This window comes from Oncorhynchus keta, chromosome 16 (genome assembly GCF_023373465.1).
Source record: "Oncorhynchus keta strain PuntledgeMale-10-30-2019 chromosome 16, Oket_V2, whole genome shotgun sequence".
Classification (NCBI taxonomy): Eukaryota; Metazoa; Chordata; class Actinopteri; order Salmoniformes; family Salmonidae; genus Oncorhynchus; species Oncorhynchus keta.
Window position 1 is genome coordinate 13,097,491 of NC_068436.1, and position 17,648 is coordinate 13,115,138.

Below are 17,648 nucleotides of genomic sequence, written 5' to 3' on the forward strand. Positions count from 1 at the left end.
GACAGTGCTACAGGGAGACAGGAAGGACAGCTGATCATCCTCTACAGACCACGTGTAACAACACTTGCGCAGGATCGGTACATCCGAACATCACACCTATGGGACAGGTACACGATGACAACAAAAACTGCCCAAGTTACACCAGGAATGCACAACCCTCCATCAGTGCTCAGACTGTCTGCAATAGGCTGAGAGAGGCTGGACTGAGGACTTTTAGGTCTGTTGTAAGGCAGGTCCTCACCAGATATCACTGGCAACAACGTTGCCTATGGGCACAAAGCCCCCTTCGCTGGACCAGACAGGACTGGCAAAAAGGGCTCTTCACTGAAGAGTCGCGGTTTTGTCTCACCAGAGATGATGGTCAGATTCGCGTTTATCGTCAAAGGAATGAGTGTTACACCGAGGCCTGTACTCAGGAGCGGGATCGATTTGGAGGTGGAGGGTCCGTCATGTTCTGGGGCAGTATGTTACAGCATCATCGGACTGAGCATGTAGTCATTGCAGACAATCTCAACGCTGTGTGTTACAGGGAAGACATCCTTCTCCCTCATGTGGTACCCTTTCTGCAGGCTCATCCTGACATGACCCTCCAGCCTGACAATATTTACACATGCAGACAATCTCAACGCTGTGCGTTACAGGGAAGACATCCTTCTCCCTCATGTGGTACCCTTTCTGCAGGCTCATCCTGACATGACCCTCCAGCCTGACAATATTTACACATGCAGACAATCTCAACGCTGTGCGTTACAGGGAAGACATCCTTCTCCCTCATGTGGTACCCTTCCTGCAGGCTCATCCTGACATGACCCTCCAGCATGACAATATTTACACATGCAGACAATCTCAACGCTGTGCGTTACAGGGAAGACATCCTTCTCCCTCATGTGGTACCCTTCCTGCAGGAAGGGTACCACATTTACACATTTACACATGTTAAGTTTGCTAAAAACGCAGCTGACAGTGAGAGGACATGTTTTTTTTTGCTGAGTTTATATAACCCTCAAACTAAATTCTGGACATCGATGCCAATTCCACTGCGTTTTCTCATTGTTGCTCTCTAATCAGGGATTAATTTAGACCTGGAACACCAGGTGGGTGCAATTCATTATCAGGTAGAACAGAAAACCAGCAGGCTCCGGACCTCGTGGGGTCAGAGTTGAGTACCCCTGCTATATAACATTGAGAACTACAAACCAGGAAAAATGTTCCCTACAGATCAAAACATTTTGAGGATACTGTGTTGCCCACTGGTACTGGTAATATAATCATCAGTCCCCAAATAACAAGGGTAATGTCAGTATCATGGGGATAACAATACAAGTGTGAGATATGGAACTGATCCCATCAAAACATCCATTCAGTTTGCCGATAACGCAGTCATTTCCTCTCTCGCCAGTTGTGTGCTGCTTTTGTGTCATCCAGAATGAATTTGAGGTAGTTGGAGTTGAATACATGGCATTTCTAGGCCAGCCTTTTGGGCCAGACAGCTCCCATCAGACACTTGCCTGGAGGTCTAGCCATATAAGAAAAATCACATTAGTACGTGTAACAGGGTTATATTGGTGATTCCCCTTGCCACTTTATTGTTAAGCCAATGGGTTTTTGGTTTTGAGTTTGTCTTGCCTTCACCTACTCAACATGGCATCTTATTGGCTGGTTTGCGTAGCTTGCTTACGAGGGGGGATGTTCCAGTTAGAATCGTCCCAGTGAACAAGCACCAAACCAGCGGTAAGTTGTTGGTTGCAAAGCACCGTACGTCAAAAGTGATTTTATGCTCTCAAGTGATTATTTAAATGTACAATTTATATCAAATAGTTCGTAAATGTTATTCAAACATCACACATAAGATGCAGGGGTTTTTGGAGAATATTTGTTGTGCATTTTGTTGTAGAGAATTCACGCCAGTATTAGCTAGCAACTTACTGTGTCTGGTGGGGGGGGTTCATATATTTTGTACAGTGCGTGAGTGCAGAGTTGGATGGTGAGACGGGCATTGCATGACGTGCAATCTTGTGTCGTTCTTATCAGGTACATTGTTAAAGATATTATATTGTAATTGTATTATTTTGGTAACTGCCCAGTGAACAAGCACCAAACCAGCGTGCGTGAGTGCAGAGTTGGATGGTGAGACGGGCATTGCATGACGTGCAATCTTGTGTCGTTCTTATCAGAATAAAGTTACATGATTGGTGCTACATATTGGAGTTCCGTGTCGATGACTGATGTACACAACGCCAGAAGAGTACTGTTACATAAGCAAACACAGCCAAACTCTGGAAAGATCGATTGAAGAGTTATGCTTCATCTCTGTACTTCACCTTATCTCAGCCTCAAAAGATGATGTGTGATTGAATCCATGTGGTATGATATCAACTAAAGCAATCCAGTCACTACTAATGGACTCTGTGCAGTGAGCCTCTCTGAATCATAAGTGCCACAAATAGGATTCTCTCCAACCCGTATTCATCAGTAATTGGAACAAAGTTAACTTGCCATCCGCACAAGGATAGCCACACTGAGACACAGAGTGGGCAGAATCATGGATGAAGAGTCAAAGTCAAACAGGTCGAACAAAAACAATTCCCAGAGCTATACGGTGTTGTGTGTCATTTATTGCAGTCATCTATCAGCATCTAGGTTGGAATTGATGTTTAAGGTTTTACCCTTACTTTTCCTGTTGTCACACACACACACACACACACGCACACACAGAGAGAGACAGAGACAGAGAGAGAGAAAGAGTGATGAAAAGCAGAGATAATTGAAAAGGAATCAAATGGCAAATGTAATCCGGTCGAATGCGACAGATTGCCCTGATCAATACAGACTGTATGACTCAATAGTAGCGTCCCAAATGGAACACTATTCCCAGTCTCTAGTCAAAGGTAGTGCACTATATAGGAAATAGGATGCCATTTGAGATGCAAACAACATCTTTTATTTTATTTCAGCATGTTTAATTTACACAGGCTGTTTTTACTTTCACACTTATTTAATGTAGATAATCAAAACACAAGCAATACAATCTCAATGTAGTTGATGTCATTTCATTCCTATCCCGAAAGCAACAACCGGGGTAATGAGAATATAACAGGGGTTTATGCCAATCTTGTACATATGAATGTATCAAATTTGATTTTAAATTGCATCAAGCTCTGTTGTAGAATCAGACGACCAGAAACAAACAGTAACACAAAGACGTATGGTGTTGGTTGGCATGCCAACCCACTGGGCCCAGTGGTGATTGGGCAGTAGCGTGTCCTCGAGGTGGTCGTGGCGATCTGCAAATGATAGAGAATGGATTTAATAAAGCACATCATAATTAGATATACAGAGATACGCACGCTCACGCTCAAGCACAGGCATGGACGTAGGCACACACACACACACACACACACACACACACACACACACACACACACACACACACACACACACACACATGTTCCGTAGAAGGAACACAGAACAGAAATGACATTTTCGAAAGAAAACAACAATAGCTGCGCCCCTCTGTGTGTACATTGCACTAGATGCCAAAACACTGATTACTAATTGTGTTTTGATGAGACAGCTGATGCTAACAGGGGAATAAATATGATTAGGAAGAGAAAAGCATTTAGCATTTAGCTCAAATCGCTCCCTAATAAAGACATTAAAGGGTTAATCCGAATCAAACTCAATTTAGTGTGAAGCCGCTGTAGAGTTTCGGCACTGTGGCCAAAGCCTGGGGAGGCGTCCAAATTGGCACCCTATTGCCTACATAGTGCACTACGTTTGACCAGGGCTCTGGTTATAATGGGTTTGGTGCTTTCACAGGATGCGTCCAAAATTGCACCCTATTCAAATTACCCTCGTTTACCAGAATGCTTTTGTCCGATATAATTGAATTAGTTTCGAGCACTAATGCAGGCCTGCTTCGCTGAGTTGGAATAGGGAACGAAGATTAAGGGTTGATGAGATTATCGTTGGGAGAAAGAGGGGATTATTAAAATATTATTATACAGAGTAAGATGAAATGCTGCTAATAAATAAACCGTTAAAGCCCTTTTGTTCATTCTGATGAGTTTAAGGAGATGCATTAGGAAACCCAGTATGCAGTGTGTCTACAAGTCTAATCCTTCAGATGTTAGTGACGTGTATGATGATGATGGAATTCATCGAAACGTGTTGGTTTTAATAATAATCAAATGTTCATTTTTGAAGCACGACTTCCATTGTGCTACTGAGAGTTAAATATAATTTCCACTTTAGTCTGTTCAGACAGTCTGTTCATGCACCTTCCGGTTTGAAAGCGAGGTAGCAGCAGCGTTTCTTTGATCTTAAAATACCAACAGCGAATCTTGCAGAGCTTTACTTACAGTTTACAGAGCTATAGAGCTGTTACTATAGCTATAACACGTATACATTATGAAGCCTATGCATTGACTTAGCTATGGATTTTAAGATGTAGCCTATGCATTGCCTTAGCAATAGCTTTAAGATGTAGCCTAGGCATTGCCTTAGCAATAGCTTTAAGATGTAGCCTAGGCATTGCCTTAGCAATAGCTTTAAGATGTAGCCTAGGCATTGCCTTAGCAATAGCTTTAAGATGTAGCCTAGGCATTGCCTTAGCAATTTTAAGATGTAGCAATTGCCTTAGCAATAGCTTTAAGATGTAGCCTAGGCATTGCCTTAGCAATAGCTTTAAGATGTAGCCTAGGCATTGCCTTAGCAATAGCTTTAAGATGTAGCCTAGGCATTGCCTTAGCAATAGCTTTAAGATGTAGCCTAGGCATTGCCTTAGCAATAGCTTTAAGATGTAGCCTAGGCATTGCCTTAGCAATAGCTTTAAGATGTAGCCTATGCATTGCCTTAGCAATAGCTTTAAGATGTAGCCTAGGCATTGCCTTAGCAATAGGTTTAACAGGTAACCTATGCATTGCCTTAGCAATAGGTTTAACAGGTAACCTATGCATTGCCTTAGCCATAGGTTTAACAGGTAACCTATGCATTGCCTTAGCCATAGGTTTAACAGGTAACCTATGCATTGCCTTAGCCATAGGTTTAACAGGTAACCTATGCATTGCCTTAGCAATAGGTTGAACAGGTAACCTATGCATTGCCTTAGCCATAGGTTTAACAGGTAACCTATGCATTGCCTTAGCAATAGGTTTAACAGGTAACCTATGCATTGCCTTAGCCATAGGTTTAACAGGTAACCTATGCATTGCCTTAGCCATAGGTTTAACAGGTAAACTATGCATTTCCTTAGCCATAGGTTTAACAGGTAACCTATGCATTGCCTTAGCCATAGGTTTAACAGGTAACCTATGCATTGCCTTAGCCATAGGTTTAACAGGTAACCTATGCATTGCCTTAGCCATAGGTTTAACAGGTAACCTATACATTGCCTTAGCCATAGGTTTAACAGGTAACCTATGCATTGCCTTAGCCATAGGTTTAACAGGTAACCTATGCATTACCTTAGCCATAGGTTTAACAGGGCCATTCCATGTTTTCATTTTACGCTGATTGCTTTGAAGGGAAAATACACGTGTGTCATCATTACATGTTATTAGGCCGTCGTGATGGAATCATCCTATGTCTTTGACCCCCCGACCTCCAAGACATGAATCCCAGGGCCTCCATCCACTAACCAATCACCTTCCTAACCAATCACCATTATTGCCGCCAATAACACTTCCTGTTCCTATGATTTCACTTCCTCCTTGTATAATTACAGCCGCTCCGTCCGACTCTGAAGGTAAAAGGACTGTCTAACGCAGGTCAAAACCATAAATACACACCTGGACCAGCTGTGGGTTGACGTCAACGGGGTAATTTACTCCACTTCAAAATGAGTTGGTTTCCATGACGTCGGATTGGATTCTAACGTTACAGCTGTGTATAACTCATGTCTGGTCCGAGTAAATTACCCAGGTCTGGAGTTGGTTGTTTTCCCACAGCATCAACCAATGAAGTAATGGGAGAGAAGAGTTCAAATGCTGTCTGAGGTTGACTTTGTGGAATGGAGAGATGTATAGTAGCAATTCCTTGATATTTACATTGACATCCATTTATTATTTGCTAAAGGGACAATCTGCACTTGCTACATCTATTTCTGGACTCATAAATGAATCTACCCATGAACTTAATTCAACTGTCATACCCCATTAGCACCCACAATATAAGCTTGTTTTACTCCAATGTTTGTAAACTAAGTAAATGTAAACAAACACTATATAACCTAAAAACATAGTTCAAATTATAATTTTGATTTCATGGATGGTCAGTCCTTCCATCCATGGCTCTGTCTATCAATTTGAGAGTGGTTTCATTTTTCAAGACCCCATCCCTCAGCTTTTTACAGAAACAGGGGCGGGGAGGAGACTTTGTTGTGGTTTCAGCTGCTGATTGACGCTTTAATGAAGATCTCAATGTCTTATCTCTGGGTCCAATGTAGTTCCCCCTTATGTTACTCTGTCATGCAAACATTCATTTTGAAGATCGTTCAGTAGCCTTTTCTACATAATCAATTTCCTTTTGAAGAGCAAACCAACTGACTGACTAATGTTCTTTGTGCACCCTCTGTGAGGAAAAACAACTAACCCCAGAGCTATCTGATTACCAGACAGAGAGAGAGCCGAGTTCCTACCACCAGTAAATCTCCTACAACTCCCATGATGCATCATGAATCGGAACCGTTCAACAACTGTGCTACCCAGTGTGGTCAGTAGTAACGCTGGTGTGTCATCCTGCATGCGTAGTAACGCTGCTTTGTCATGCTGCGCACACATGCACACGCACACACACACACACACACACACACACACACACTCACACTCACACACACACACACACACACACACACACACACACACACACACACACACACACACACACACACACACACACACACAGGGCTACAGTATGTCTGCAGATACCACCCCCCTCCAACCACCACATCTAGCAGACGCAGACACAATAAACACAAACAATGGTGCTGTCAGTGCCAGCAGCGCAAAGCTAGTGAGTGCTAGGAGGTGTTTTGACACCATGTCCTGTCTGGGACGGAGAGAGCACAGTCGTCATCCATTATCCCTACCCAGAGCACCACTGAGGGCCCTGGCCTGCTATCTGAGAGACAGGCCGACCGCACAGGAAACCAGATAAGATCCCATCGCCATCCAGACCGAAGGGAAAGGTGGACAGATGCAGGCGCAAACACTGACGGGCACATTCTCCGATGGGTGACCCCCCTCCCTCCTTCCTTCCCCTTCACTGGAAGACAAACGTCCAGGCTTCAAAAGAGGAAAAGTGTACTCTACCATAGTGCATCGTGTTGGAATTTAGTGGGAGAACGTTGGCCTGAGGTCAACCACAAAACATGCACCATTTGAGCTGTATAAACATCATCTCTCACAGGGTAACTAACACCACGGTTTATCTGTACCAGCAACACAAAATATTAAAAAGATATCAATGATGAACTCAGCAAAAGAATACGCATACCTGTTGAAAGATGAGGCTTTTTGTCAGTATTTGAAGGAGCAGATTGCCTTTTTCCTCGGCGTTAACGACATGGGGGATGTTGACGTCTCCACCCTTTGGGAATCTCTAAAGGCTGTGATTAGAGGTTACATTATTTCTTATACATCAGAGAGGAAGAAACGCACCAATACTAGGCTGAGAGAAATTGAAAGAGAGTTAGGGGAACAGGATAATGTTTTTAGGACGAATTCCTCGAATATAGTCCTTAAGAAGATCACAAAGTTGAAATACGAATACAATACCATCCTTTCGAAACGGATGGGCTCTTTACTTGCTAGAACGCAACAAAGTTATTATGAACTGGGTGACAAACCACATAAATGATTAGCAAGACAGCTAAGGCATGTACAGTCATCTAGAGCTATTCACAAAATAAAAGACAAGAGGGGTAAAATAGTAACAGATCCGCAGGATATTAATAAATGCTTTGCGCAGTTTTACTATATCAATCTAAATGCGATGCTACTGATCCACAAACTATGGATCGCTTTCTCGCTCAATGTGAACTTCCTCAACTAGACAGGGGGGCAGCTTCTGCACTCGATGCAGGGATAACTTTAGAGGAAATTAACACAGCGATAGCACAATTTCCAAACAGCAAAGCCCCTGGGCCCGATGGATATGTAATATAATTCTATAAGAAGTACTGCGCCAGTCTATCTCCACTTGTGAATGTTTAAACAATCCAAAGAAAACGCCAAACTCCCGCCAACACTGTATGAGGCTACAATAGCACTGATCTTGAAAAAATATAGAGATTCCATGGAGATGTCGTCTTATCGCCCCGTGTTGTTACTCCCCATGGAGAAAACAAGGTGTTGACAAAGATATTGGCAAACCGATTGAAAACATATATTTCTGACATCATACACCCTGACCAGACAGGTTTTATCCCGGGCCGACATATATACTACAATTTGAGACACCTTTTCAACAATCGGAAATCGGTATTTTTAGACACCGATTTGGCCGATTTTTACAAACATTTTTTTTTTTACACCTTTATTTAACTAGACAAGTCAGTTATGATCACATTCTAATTTTCAATGACGGCCTAGGAACAGTGGGTTAACTGCCTCGTTCAGAGGCAGAATGACAGATTTTTACCTTGTCAGCACGGGGATTCAATCTCGCAACCTTTCGGTTACTAGTCCAACGCTCTAACCACCTGATTACATTGCACCCCACGAGGAGCCTGCCTGTTAAGCGAAAGCAGTAAGAAGCCACGGTAAGTTGCTAGCTAGCATTAAACTTATCTTGTAAAAAACAATCACTCAATCAATAAATCATAATCACTAGTTAACTACACATGGTTGATGATATTACTAGTTTATCTAGCATGTCTTGCGTTGCATATAATCGATGCAGTGCGCATTCGCGAAAAATGACTGTCGTTGCTCCAACGTGTACCTAACCATAAACATCAATGCCTTTCTTAAAATCAATACACGGAAGTATATATTTTTAAACCTGCATATTTAGCGAAAAGAAATCCAGGTTAGCAGGCAATATTAACCAGGTGAAATTGTGTCACTTCTCTTGCGTTCATTGCACGCAGAGTCAGGGTATATGCGATAATAATAAACGTTTTGTTTTCAAAATGATAGTTTCCGGCTTCGACCATATTAATGACCAAAGGCTTGTATTTCTGTGTGTTATTATGTTATAATTAAGTCTATGATTTGATAGAGCAGTCTGACTGAGTGATGGTAGGCACCAGCAGGCACGTAAGAATTCATTAAAACAGCACTTTTGTGTGTTTTGCCAGCAGCTCTTCGCTGTGCTTCAAGCATTGAGCTGTTTATGACTTCAAGCCTATCAACTCCCAAGATGAGGCTGGTGTAACCGATGTGAAATGGCTAGCTAGTTAGCGGGGTGCGCTCTAATAGCGTTTCAAACATCACTCGCTCTGAGACTTGGTGTAGTTGTTCCCCTTGCTCTGCATGGGTAACGCTTGCTTAGAGGGTGGCTGTTGTCGATGTGTTCCTGGTTCGAGCCCAAGTAGGAACGAGCAGAGGGACGGAAGCTATACTGTTACACTGGCAATACTAAAGTACCTATAAGAACATCCAATAGTATAGGAACATCCAAGGTATATGGAATACAAATGGTATAGAGAGAAATAGTAATATAAATACTATATTAACTACAACCTAAAACCTCTTACCTTGGAATATTGAAGTCTCATGTTAAAAGGAACCACCGGATTTCATATGTTCTCATGTTCTGAGCAAGGAACTTAAACGTTTACATGGCACATATTGCACTTTTACTTTCTTCTCCAGCTTTGTTTTTGCATTATTTAAACCAAATTGAACATATGTCATTATTTATTTGAGGCTAAATTGATTTTTATTGATGTATTATATTAAGTTAAAATAAGTGTTCATTCAGTATTGTTGTAATTGTCATTATTACAAATACATTTATTTTTATATTTTCAAATCGGCCAATTAATCGGTATCTGCTTTTTTTGGTCCTCCAATAATCGGCATCGGCGTTGAAAAATCATAGTCGGTTGACCTCTACTGTGGATACGCAATTTCTGCAATCTACCCCGTTTAGAACAGTGACAGGGACAAGTTCACAAGGATTGGCATTGTAGTGACAAGAGACCTTGATCAGCTATTGAAAGCGAATTGGAACATGAAAATGTATCAGCTTAAACAAAATATAGCTTTTTGGAAAACTCTGCCTATCTCCTTGGTTGGTTGTATAAACTCTATTAAAATGGTTGTCCTACCCAGGTTTCTTTACCTCTTCCAATGTCTACCCAATTTCATACCACAAAGCTATTTTAAGAAACTGGATTCAATAGAAACTTCATTTTTATGGGATAACAAGGCAGCCAGAATTTCAAAGAAGCATTTATGCAAGTATAAGATAGAGGGGGGCTTTGGCCTTCCTCACTTCAAACTATATTATTGGGCTGCTAATCTGAACATTGTGTCTTTCTGGAGGGAAAGTCTACCTGGGATGAGACAGAATGATATGCCTTCATGGCTTTTGATTGAGCAGGCCTCCTGTTAACGTTCCTCACTCCCTGCAATAGTCCATCATATGTGAAAAAAGCCACTTTTGACTCAAACCCAGTCATTTGTCATACTCTTAGGAACTGGAAACAGATTAGGTATTTTCTTAACATACCCACTGTTTACATAGACATCCCAATTTGCCTGAATCATGCTTTCCACCCTGCATTGGATGATGTGGTGTTTTCACAGTGGAGGGAGAAGGGGCTCACAACAATTGGTTAGCTTCATTTCAACAATTACAGGGAAAGTTCAACATGCCAACACATTTTTTCAGATGCCTCCAAATCAGGAATTTCTTAAGGACACATATCCCACAGTATGGCATGAAACCAAATAATCCTACATTAGATACCTTGATCCTTGTCAAACCCCTGTCAAAAGGGTCGGTCTCTTGACTGTATGATGTGCTACAGGCCCACATAGAGGTATCTACAGACACTGTTAAAAGGGCTTGGGAACAAGAACTTGGTTCAGAAATCTCAGATGAGGACTGGGTAGAAACTCTCAGGAATATAAACCACAGTTCAGTGAATGCCAGACACAACCTTGTACAGTTTAAGGTGATACACAGTTTACATTATTCAAAAAATAAAACTGTATAAAATATTCCGAGTACAGTATAAAAGAGGCCTGATTTGGGTTTGTTTTTAAATTATAGACGCATAGAAAACCTTGAGACTGAGGCATCGCAAAGCAAGAGAATGAAGAAAAGCTATCTAAGATTTAGAACTCCTACTTAAGTGCATTGTAAATGTAAGGTTAATACTGAGGCTTTATCAATTGAAGTAGCGCGTCTCTTCCTTTACAGTTCTGTCAGTTACTTTCAGAATAGTTCAACAACAGCACAAGTCCAAATTCTCATATTTACTACATAATCCCTTGGTTTGAATGTATGAATTTGACTTTTCTAATTTGTTTTACTTCTTAATAAAGTAGAGTCAGACACACCTCAGAGTTAGTCCGAAGATAAGAAATATTTTATTATCTTCCAATAGAAGTTAAGATATTGAAAATCTGTCGACTGTTGCCCCAAGCAAAAGCCCTTCTGTGAGTTGTTCATTATTATTGTCCGTAAGTATGATTCTCTGGCAGCAAATCATTATAAATGTATTAAGGTAGAATCCATTACAACTCACTAAGACAGTGTGTACTGTACTGTCTGAGTCACGTTTCTAGTCTAGTTGATGCAGTTATTTCAGGAAGTTTGAAGTGAGACATATTCACAACAGTACTACTGTCTTGTGTCACATGGCGTGACTTTCCTCTGCACTGTCGGGGATTATGGCTTCATGCAGGACCGACACCACCTGTCGGAAGACAACGCTACACTATAAAATAATGCTACCACGGTAACACACCTTTTGGATGAGCACATTATTGATCCATATGAGGATGATGTATGCTGCTGTACACAGTATGGGGTTTCCAAGGAAACCAGCATGCTGACGTGCTGTAAGAGGAACAGTCTTGAAGACATACGGTACAGTATGTAGCCTACAGCAGCAGGTCTTGCTGCAGCACCTCCAGTGCACTTCTAGACAGTAAAGGCCGGGAGCTGGGAAGAGGTTTTCTACAGTGAGTCTCAATGTGGGGTCCAGAAGTCCTCACAAGGATAGTAAAAAAAGGTAGATTTGGCCAAGTGGGGACATTTCGCCGGTCCCTACATTTCAATGTGTGCTCGTGAGTCTCTATGTATGAGTGTTCCTGTATGATGTGCATGAGTTTGTTTGTGTTGTAATTGGTGTGGCTCAGCGACATGACAGGAATATGAATGCTGTGCTTGTGTGTTTAATTTCCCTTGGAAACATTTAGGAGACTGATACAATCTGATATATTCATACTGCAGGTACATTTATTGTCTTGAAGTGCATTAGTGTGTGTGTGTGTGGCTCAGTGACATGACAGGAATATGAATGCTGTGCTTGTGTGTTTAATTTCCCTGGGAAACATTTAGGAGACTGATATAATCTGATATAATCACGCTGCAGGTAAATGTATTGTTTTGAAGTGCGTTAGTGTGTGTGTGTGTGTGTGTGTAACAGAGTTAAGAACGTACTGTGAGCTCTCTCCACAGCTAGCTTGAACTGCAGCCGAGGGGGCTATCCAATTAGATATTTTTCGATAGCTCAAACGTTGTCAAGGAGGGCGCTCAAGTCTGTCTGTGAGCAGAGGATCACTGGTTGGAGCCCGGTATGGGGACAGGGTTGGTGGAAGAAGCTACACTGTTTTTAGCAAACTGATGTCCGTTGCATTTTTAGCCATTGCAGGCATTGCATTGTCATGTGTGATTGTGAATATACTGTGTGTGTATAATGCATCAGAACATTTGTGTAGGCGTGTTGAAAAATATGTGCATGTGTGTGTGTGTGTGTACTGATCCACTTTAGCTAGCTAGAGTGATCTAATCTCAGGCGCTCTCGCCTGAAAGGCTGTCCCTGGTGGCTTTCTCACAGTGTGTGATGGGACTGGGTAATAAGGGGAAATCTGCTGGTGAGGAGGGGGATTACACAAGAGTCCGTGCCCGACATACGTGACGTGTCCCTGGGTCTGGGGATGAGGAGGAGTGTGTCCAACGGTAACTTCCTCCACTCTAGAGAGGGGAGAGGAAGTCCCTGGCCTGCTTCAGAACATGTACACTGCTGAGTGGATTCACACTAAGACCATCACATACTGTACTATGGAGGAAGGGAGGGAGAGAGAACTGGAAGAGAAACCGAGACAGAGACAAAAGAAAGACAGACAGCCAGAGAGAAAGACAGACCTAGAGACAGAGAAATGCAGGATCTAGTCCAATTGTCCATGATGGGTAAATTTAGACGGTGTGCACACTGCAGAGTCAAATCATAGCTTAGCTTCGCTTAGTGGGTGTACTGTATTGTCAAAGCCAAAGAACTGGTGTATTCGCCATGACCATTAAAAAGTTCACTGTATGAAGTTTGTAGACGTCAAGTTCATTAAGTTCAGGCATAATACCATGTAATTATATGTGGACTTGTTATTAGCTGAACCGTATTATTGGCTATCATGGTGGTGTGTGTGTGTGTGTGTGTGTGTGTGTGTGTGTGTGTGTGTGTGTGTGTGTGTGTGTGTGTGTGTGTGTGTGTGTGTGTGTGGGCGGGCGGAAAATTCAAACCTTCAAGCTTTTGGAATTCTACTTTTCAGACAGATCGTGCTCTCATACTGTAGCTCTCTCACAGATATGAAAAATGTGAAAGAATTAAAGGGCAAACGCAACCAAAAGTAATCGACAAAATGTCTTGTTTGAATGGGACAGTGAGTCGACCTAGGAGGCAGTGCAATATGTAACTGTTCATTAAATATTGCAGTTAGTGTTTAAATACTGGCAGTGAGCCAAAACATGAACATGCCCATACTTAAACCCATACTGTCATACACCTGGTTTGAACATGCCCTAGAGCACTCAAACCCATACTGTCATATACCTGGTTTGAACATGCCCTAGAGCACTCAAACCCATACGGTCATACACCTGGTTTGAACATGCCCTAGAGCACTCAAACCCACAAGGGTCTAGTCTACTACAGTAAGTCGACGAAGGAGCAGTTTATTAAACAAATCCAACCGTCTGATCCAGTTCCACCCCGCCCTATCAGTCCAGCACCAGACGATTCATCCACCCACCTGGCTGTGTGGATGACTGAGGCTGGTGGCAGAGAGAAACCCAGAACTCCCATCATCTCCTCCATCCATCCTCTTCTCCATAAAAGTGGGCGTTTAGCATTTAGTTCTGCTCTGAGATTTCGAGACACAGCGTTGGCAGAGGAAGGGACTTCCTCTACTGAGAGGGACTGTCAGACATTTTGGATAATTAGCCTGTGAATAATTATTGGGGAGAGAGTTAGATTGCGTAACTTGCCTCACTTCTTAGTCCATTTCTTATTCAATTCCACACTAGATGTCTCCACAGTCACCAGTTCAACTCTGAAAGACAGAAAGCAACATTAATATCTGATAGTTGTGTAGTTGAGTTGTGTTTCATTAGCAAGCTCTGCTGTGTACTGTATCTGAGCCAAGTCTCTCATTCCACTCAAAGATATATTTCTGTAAAAGCAGACACGCTTTCATCAAGTCACTCTGGCTGGTTGCAGGGGAATGAAAGAAACTGCCAGCTGTGACTGTTTCCATCGCTTGCCGATGCGCTTCTCCCCCGGTCATCACTCATACAAATCAGAATGCTTTCCCCCGCAAATACACAAGGCGTAGAAGAGAGAGAGAGAGAGACAGAGAAAGGGGGATAGAGGACAGAAGACAGAAGAGAGGAGAGGAGAGAACCAAGCGAAGCAGACACTCCGGCAGTAGTGTGAATATATGATATGATTATGGGTAACAAATGCCGGTGGGCTTTAGGCCTGGAGCCAAGGTATTTCATTGTGTTATGGCCGGTGGTGCGGTCAGGTGAGGAGAGAGCAGCAGCCTCAAAGGCAGGAGGCCAAGTGCTTCACTGATATATAGATCTTCTTATTGATGTTGGTTGGTAGAGTGCTTCATAAAGCAGGTCCATAATCAAGAGAGGAAGATTGTCCAAGGGCTCAATGTACACAACATCAATGGCTCTGTTTAGTCTGTGTCATTTGTTTTATACATTTGTTTACTGTCACTGTGTTCACTGCCCATATAAATGAAAAGCTGTTGCCATACACAATTTTGCTGTTGCTTGAAATCAGAAAATCCTCAATGTTAAGTTTCCATTCAATTACCATAGTCAAAATTGTACAAATTGTTGCACCCCCAAGGTACAAATCTGTCGTTCTGCCCCTGAACAAGCACTGTTCCTAGGCCGTCATTAAAAATAAGAATTTGTTCTTAACTGACTTGCCTAGTTAAATAAAGGTAAAAAATACAATTATAACTGTGGCAACTACCCACTGGGCACAGATACAGATGACATCACAGCAGTTTTTGAAAAGGTTAAATAATAAATCTAAGCATCTAGATAAAATCGCATAGCTAGCAGTGGTATAAGGTTAGTTCCATTCCAATGCAGGTGCGGTATCATGCAGACGACGCCAATACCCACTGGGCACAAACGTCTATTCCACGTTGGTTCAGAGCGATTTCTTTGAAATGACGTGGAAACAATGTTGTTTCAACTAGTGTGTGCCCAGTGACGACCGAGAAACGGTGATGCTCTTTTGAATTTGCGTCTCATTAATAAGCAATTATGCGTCACGCAAAACAATCGGTTCTTATATTTATCTGTCACTGTTGAATACAAAAAGGGTGTTTGGGAATGCATGGAGTAATTTCACAGGTGACAGGTTCCTGTTTGTTTGGGAACATACCGGCTAATGCAAACTGCACTGGAAGAATACCTAATGGCCATAAAGCTTCCCTTCACTCAGAGATAGGATAGGACGAAGCATTGTTCTTTCAAAAGTTACAGTTAGTTAAGTAAAAGTTACCTGCACGGTGTCCATATTAAGACAGCGTCACACATCCATGGAAGTTGTGTCAGTGAGTATATCAGAATATGGATACCGTACAACTGAGAGCATATAGATTGGCCTAACGTAGCCCCTAACTGCCCAACTCAACTTCGCTTGACGTCACAGCGCACAAATTGTGTGTTGCACTCCGAGTAGCCTAGGCCTAAATGATCAAAGCTATGTAGTAGATGACGAACAACACAATGAATGTATCTATGACATGGTCAGATAACAAAATAACAATAACAAAACTCTAATCAAATACCCTCATCTTTTAATAGAGACACTCCTGCCCCCTAGCCTGGTCGTGTTTGTGAATGTGACAGACAGGTTATCGTTCTTGTTTCTCGCTAATGTGTTCTATTCATCTGTCTTCGCCTCTGGGCTCCATCTATCTAAGGTTAATTTGTTTATGCTGATGAGTCACTCTGCTCCAAACACCTGCTGATAAGCAGCATGCGGCCCCTGATTGCTCTTTTTAAATGAGGTGCAACCAACGCGACAGTTAGCATCCCAGCTAAGTCGCTAGCTCCTGAATGCTAACGTAATGGTATTAGCATTGACATTTATCACCACAGCTAAGTCACTAGGGCTTGAATGCTAATGTAATGGCATTAGCTTTGACAGTTAGCACCACAGCTAAACAGTAACACTTCAACGCTGATACTGTTAGCTTTGACTGTTGAATACACACACATGATGGTTGGGGAGCTCTAGCACTTTAATGCTAGTAGCATTTGCTTTATCAGAGCTGTGGAATGTTACTTAATTTGCACTTACATCCATCTACTTTGTGTACATTTTAGTCAATTCCTCTGTCTTTCTGCTGTCTCTAAATGGTGTCTATCACTAGCAGCACTATATCACTAAGTAAAATTCAGAGTATGTGTAAATGTACTTAGTGAATAAAGTAGATTTTTAACTCTAGGTGTAGGCCTACCTACATTCTTCCCTTTCTGGATATGTCGGTTCCATGTTTCCATTGGTAGGCTACATTAGGCAGGGATGATATTTTTTACTAAACTATTTCATTATAGGGATCTTGTCAGAAGCGGATTCAAATTATTAAATAAGCATAGGTTCAGTCTGAAACTCTCACATGTCCTTATTTTCTCTCCTCTTGACGGCAATTATTTTATAAACCAAAAGAGATCGCCATTATTCTTCCATTTCATGTAGGTTATAAAACAAGTCAAAAATGGTGCCGAGATAGAAATATCTATTTCTTTATTTTATTCAGAGTGAAAACAAGTCATCCCTGCTCTGTTAACTGGGATGCAAGTCCAAATTGCAATTATGCAACCCATATTTAATGTTTAATTATCATTTAAAGACAGACATTGATGTCAAACAACTGACTTGTTTTCTTGCTTCTGGGATATTCAACTGCCATGAAATTCAAAAGTTTCTCAGAATTTTTACAAAAATAAATCATTCCACCATTAGTAATTTCCTATGCCTATATGAATTCAGCAAGGCTCCAGGGCTGTTCAATTCCGGTCCTGGAGGGGAGAAACACTTCTGTTGTTTTTCTTCTACCTGGTAGTTAATTGAACTCACCTGCTGTCCCTGGTCTGATTTAGTCCCTTATTAGGAGAGGATCAAAACCAGAAGTCATGTTTCCACAGGACCG

At 41.9% G+C, this 17,648-nt stretch overlaps 1 long non-coding RNA gene across 3 annotated transcripts in view; it reads right to left on the reverse strand.

Moving 5' to 3' along the window:
* Positions 1–2,801: 2,801 nt before the first annotated feature.
* LOC118371736 (uncharacterized) overlaps positions 2,802–17,648 on the reverse strand; it is an 85,668-nt gene continuing 70,821 nt past the window's right edge. The window contains exons 1-4 of one of the 3 annotated variants that reach the window (XR_008065646.1): positions 15,992–16,371; positions 14,451–14,510; positions 14,211–14,377; positions 2,802–3,284 (exon numbers count right to left, since the gene is read on the reverse strand). This is a non-coding gene — a long non-coding RNA (uncharacterized LOC118371736). Of the gene's footprint in view, positions 3,285–14,210; positions 14,511–15,991; positions 16,372–17,648 lie in introns of those variants that run through there. The other 2 variants (XR_004823064.2, XR_008065647.1) reach the window with 2 other exon arrangements.